The following is a 5,833-nucleotide window of genomic DNA, read 5'->3' on the forward strand; positions in this document are numbered from 1 at the left end:
CCTATGACCAAAAACTTTCCAGAGTAGACCAGCTAGGAGCATGGTGCATGTGAACATGCTCCCTTTCCTTAACCAGTGCGGAAGAACTTAGAGTTTGTGCAGTCTGGTATCTTGAATCCACCTTGCTTATGTGACCTTGCTGAGAGATCTGTTCATCAGGTCTACATTGCTGTTCCTTCCTTTTTTTCCCATTGAGACTCAGGAATGTATTTGGTCTTCTGTACTTGAGTTGTATGAGTCCTCTGCATTCCCACCTGCATTGAGCAAAGTCATCTTCCAAGGCTGGATCATCATGAGTCTTCCATATTTGAGTGTCATCCTCAGATGGTTCTGGTAGGGGAGTATAACCTTAAAAAACAGGACATGCAAAGCTGTAGCTGTCTATGGCCAGTAGTGCCTTACCCCAGTAGCAGCCACAAGACAAGTTCAGACTGAACAAAATTTTAATTGTCTTAGCAAAAGACACCATTGCAATACTCGCTTTAAATCACAGGGAAATAAATGTCAGAGTTACAAACTCCCTCCTGTTTTCTGTCAAATTATTGTCTCATGCTATGTGCTGTATTTAAAGGTTACGCTGACTAGTATCTGTAATATCTATGAATTAGGAACAGCAAAATGAGTTTCTAAATTACTTGGCTTTTGAGAGTTAGATGTTCTCCTGATGGGTTTCTATTTACCATTTATGATCTAAAGAGAGAATAAAGTAGTATCTCTCATAGTATTTGTATGATTTAGGCTTTTTATAAACAAAATGTTTTACAAATGCTTAGGTGATATTTTCAACACAACTATATTATACACGTAAATGTGCACTTGCATTTATAAATGTATGAGCTGATTTTTAGTGATTGCCTCTTTCTTTTCATTACAGTCTCTGACAGATAAGGCAGTTAAAGAAGTTGTTATATGACAGCCTTAAATAAGGGCCGTCTAAATTCAAGTCCATAAAAGCAGTCAGATATTTGGTGAAAATGATGAATTTTGGGGTACTGATTCATGTGATCTGAAAAAGCCATCCATTTCCTGATTCACCTTCATATCTCCTCCACAAAATAAAGGAATATTTTGCAATTAATACCTGCAGTCAAAAAATTTTTATGTGTGTGTTTTCCTGTCTTTCAGCCACTTCCCTGAATTGATACTTTCAAAGTGAAGAGGAAGACAGGAGTGAGAATGAAGAAAGCCTTGAAGAAATCCAGTCCAAAAGCTTGAGGAGTAGAAATAATAGGAAATGTTAATAATTCCCGTCTATTAAATAGGTCAGAATTTGGGCTGAAATTACAAAAAGTTACAAATCTAAGACTAGTCCTATTACATTTTTATCTCTTTTCACAGATTTTTAAAGAAACGTGTAATAAAAATATTAGCACATTTTTTTCCTCTACTTTAGATGATAATGTATTCTGCTTCTTCACACAACTTCTTTATATAGACTAATTTAAGTTTTAATTTTTTGGTTTTTAGCCCCAAGACACCTCCTTAAAGTAAGCCAGGATATGAATCAGCAGTTCATTAGTTGCTTCTCTCTGTTTACAGGTCTGTACTCACTATATTGAATTATTGTGGTACTACCTCACCAAGCCATACAAGTGGGAATTGGATAAAGAGTAGATACATATGACCTTATCACTGCCAAATGGTCTGAAGCACAGGATGTAGAGCTTATCTGGACTTCAGGCTTTTGTGCTGGCCTTTTTGGGGCCATGTGGGTAGAGACAATACTTGGCATAACTCCTGCCTTCGCAAAATTAGACCATCACAATTTTTGGAAGAAAAAATGCATATATAGAAATTAACTAAAAAAGACTAAACAGAAAAGAGCTTTCCTACAGAGAGTCTGTCTCACTGACTGTCTTTAATGGGAGTTCATTTACTCCTTTATTTAAACGGAGCGAGCTTATTTGTGTGACCAATATATCACTCTCTGCCCTTTCACTAAGTACTTGTCAAGAGGGTTTATGTGGAAAGTGAGACAGTTGGGAGCTTAACAAGTTACACGATGTATTATAATTGATTTTTCCAGCCATACATTCCCTATCAGATCAGATCAGATCATTTAGTAGTAGCAATGAAAGTTACAAGTCCAGTTCAGGTGATATTTTCCTCACTTGCTCCTACACTGTGTTCACTTGCCTGTTAGGAAAAAACTAGCTGGTGTTATACGCAGCCAGTCTTTTCAGTCTGGAATTGTTAAAAACCAAAATGCCTAACAACTTGAAAGTAGCTATGAAAGTAGTACTAGGCAAAGACAAAAGAGAAAATAAATTAAAAATAATGAGTGTTTATCACCAAGAAACGAAAAACAAACCAACAAGACAACCTTCTGAATTTATTTACCTTGCTGATTTTACTTGGATACTAAAGCACCCCCTTTGCAGTCTGATCTTCTGTCCCATTACTAGTCCAACTCTAATCAGACTAGAGCAATAGGGGTGTAAGGGTGTACCTACATCATCCTAGACTTGAAAGGAAACCCAGTGCACAGCCCTGCAAAGTTTTGTTGCATCTTGGTTGGCATTTGTAGATTGAGCAGCTCTGTTCTGCCTGTCTCTGTTCGAGGTCAAACATGTAAGTGTTAAATATACATGAGGGAGATTCCCCTACCACGTGTCATTTACAAGAGCAGATGCTGTGAATTAGGGACAGTGGATATTGGTCTCACATCATGCTGTTGTTAATACCCCTGATTGTATCTGATCACTGTCCTAAATCTCTCCCATATGGTACACAAGTGTAATTTTTTTCTAATGTTTTTCAAATGTCACCTATAAGCAGCACCAAAAATTTGTGCAAAATCTGTGTTGAGCTGAACTCTCTGCAGTTATACCTTTAGCTTTCATGCAGTGCTCTGTCCCAAAGAGAAGCTCAAACCAAAGGATCCCACTGTTTACCAAACTACTGTGAACTTTGCTGGTAAAGTATAGTGCATCTCTTTATTGCAGGCAGTCGATTTAAAAGTATACAGCTATTTTCTACTATAAGTTGTTTTTTTTTTTCATTCAAATATGCATAAATCAGCCTGCATCATGACTTTGTCAGTTCAGGGTATAAGGAAGATGACGTTCCTTGATGAGCAAATGTAGGAAGCGGTAGCATTACAGGAAAATGGAATTAATATGCACTTGGTGATCCTAATTCTAGTACTATCTAAGTTGAGTGTTTGTCTTACTGCCCTTAGCATTCTGCGAATGTCAGATGTTTGGTATAAGTTCAGTCATTAGGTTTGTATCCCTCTTATAGCTTTCCATAGCCTGAAACAGTTGTAATTATTGAAAGTATTTTGATCAGAAGTATTGTATTAAAATATTTTAATTGATTTTCTTTGTATTTTACTTAATAAAAACTGCTTACTTAAAATATTGCGGGTAAATTATTTCTAGGTTTGTCTGAGCACATGGAAACATGTAAGAGATTTTGCTGAAGATCAGAACACTTAGTCTGAGTCAGTTCCAAGAAGCCAAAATTTGATTTTCCAAACCTGAAGGTTCAGAAAATAAGCCTCATTTTAAAATACTTAACAGGAGAGGAGAGGTGCAGACATACTATCGAAGAAGAAAAGCCATTTTTTTTTTAGTTATACCTAGTTACTGTGTAATAAGGCTTGGGTGTTCATAAAAGAGATCGAGTTAGGAAGAAAACAGAAAACAATGTTAACCTTGTAAGTCGGTCCACCATTCTGCTCTAGATGCTACCAGAAGATACCAACAGGAGACCAGGACTGTAATGTCTACATGCTTTGAAGCACCTCTTGTCTCTCAGTTGGACACTTCAATTCAGAGAAGCAGCTGAGAGCGTGAGGGGAGTTGCGTGTGCACTGATGGTGCTATATGGACAAAATATGGCTGTTAACTGTTGGTTCTTTCATCTGCCATATGTTTACAAAGACTTTAAAGGTTAAAATTTTAAAAGTAATTGTAGCATGATAAAACTGTTAATGAATAAAACTGAAAAAAAAAAAAGTGAGATTTCAATGCGGTTTGGCAGCTGTGGACAGAGATTCTAAAAAGACAAGTAAAGGAAGAAATAAATACATAGGAGCTACATGGTTAATGCTATCTTTTTAATTCCATTAATCAATCCCTTCTACTACCAAAAGGAGAGTATTAATAATGGGACTCAGTCAACAAGTGGAAAAAACTTGAATTCTCTCAAGAAAAAAGGAGAAAATAAATAACATTTTTACAACTGCAACCCAAGGCTTCAATGTCTGCCAACATTCTTGACTTTTCAGAAAAATAGGCTCTATGTTAAGCCTCAAAGACACAGCAACTTGGATAACAAGATAGGAACTAATTCTAAAGTTATGGACTTTCTGAAGAAAAAGCTTCCCAAAGACATTCATTTTGAGCACTTAGTGAAAGTGGATAGCTAGCACAAAGGAAGAGACATGTTTGTTCCAAAGCATGTACGCATAGGAGATGAGCAAGCTGTCACTCAACACTGTAGATGATTCTTGTTGTAACATAATAAATCATTTGGCAAAAAAAGAGAAACCTGACACATGTTAATTAGCATCAGGTTCTGCGAGAGTTTTACACACCGATTTCTCCATGAGGCAGAAACAAACACAATGTCATAGCAGCTGCTCATGGAAACAGGCAGCTCTGTGAAAAGACCTATTGAAAACTGTTTTCCCAAGACTGTGTCTTGAAACAGCAAAACCCTCAGGTCCTCCTGCTTTCCATACACTGGGAAATACGTGATCTACGATCCTCCATCCATCATGTTCTTGCTGCTCTCCTGATGTCCTTTGGCCTCGTGCCCTCCCAACCTAAACCCCAAACCTGGTTGGTCACCTGGGCAGGTGACAAGTGTGATGACCAGGCTAGACCTCAGTGCTGGATGCTGGCTGATTGACCAGTGGACTACTGCTGACCACTACCATGCATTCTGCCTCTAAAAGGCTGGTGGGGGTGAAAAATGTGCTCTGTGGTCCAAATGGGACCGTTCAGTGATTTCAAATACTGTTAAGAGATTGACTGATAGCTTAATTATCATTCTAGGCAACTAGGATAAAAACTGAAGCTTTTTAAAATCCTGACATTGCATTTTCATAAAGCAATGTCTTTGTTGTGGTTTTGTGTGTGTGTGTGTGTGTTTTAATTAGATAGACAAGTTTTCTCAAAGTAGAGCAACAAAGCAAATATTTGCATTTATACCTGAAGTGTAATGAAAAAAACAGTAAATTAGTAGGTTCTCCAACAATCTTTGCTCTTTGAATGTGCTGGTTTTGGCTGGAATAGAGATCATTTTTTTCATAGTAGTCAGTATAGGGCTGTGTTTTGGATTTGTGCAGAAAACAGTGTTGATAACAAAGGGATATTTTAGTTATAATTGAGCAGTGCTTACACAGAGTCAAGGCCTTTTCTGCCTCTCACATCATCCCACCAGCAAGTAGGCTGGGGCTGCACAAGAAGCTGGGAGGGGACACAGCTGGGACAGCTGACCCCAACTGACCAAAGGGATATTCCGTACCATATGATGTCATGTTCAGTGTATAAAGCTGAGGGAAGAAGACGGAAGCGGAGCATTCGGAGAGATGGCATTTGTCTCTTCACGTAACCATTACATGTGATGGAGTCCAGCTTTCCTGGAGATAGCTGAAACACCTACCTGCTGATGGGAAGTAGTGGAATGCATTCCTTTTTTGCTTTGCTTGTATGCATGGCTTTTGCTTTACTTATTAAACTGTCTTTATCTCAACCCATGAGTATTCTCACTTTTACTCTTCTGATTCTCTCCCTCATCCCACTGGTGGGGGAGTGAGCAAGTGGCTGTGTGAGGTTTATTTGCTGGTTGAGGTTAAACTATGACATTAATTCACCTGATT

The 5,833-nt window shown here is 38.0% G+C and overlaps 1 non-coding gene across 1 annotated transcript; it reads left to right on the forward strand.

Moving 5' to 3' along the window:
* Positions 1 to 967: 967 nt before the first annotated feature.
* Positions 968 to 1,036, forward strand: LOC136099159 (small nucleolar RNA SNORD123). The gene has a single exon (XR_010651051.1). It is a non-coding gene; the product is annotated as a small nucleolar RNA SNORD123 (small nucleolar RNA).
* Positions 1,037 to 5,833: the final 4,797 nt, after the last annotated feature.

This window comes from Patagioenas fasciata, chromosome 2, assembly GCF_037038585.1.
Source record: "Patagioenas fasciata isolate bPatFas1 chromosome 2, bPatFas1.hap1, whole genome shotgun sequence".
In the NCBI taxonomy this organism is placed as follows: domain Eukaryota; kingdom Metazoa; phylum Chordata; class Aves; order Columbiformes; family Columbidae; genus Patagioenas; species Patagioenas fasciata.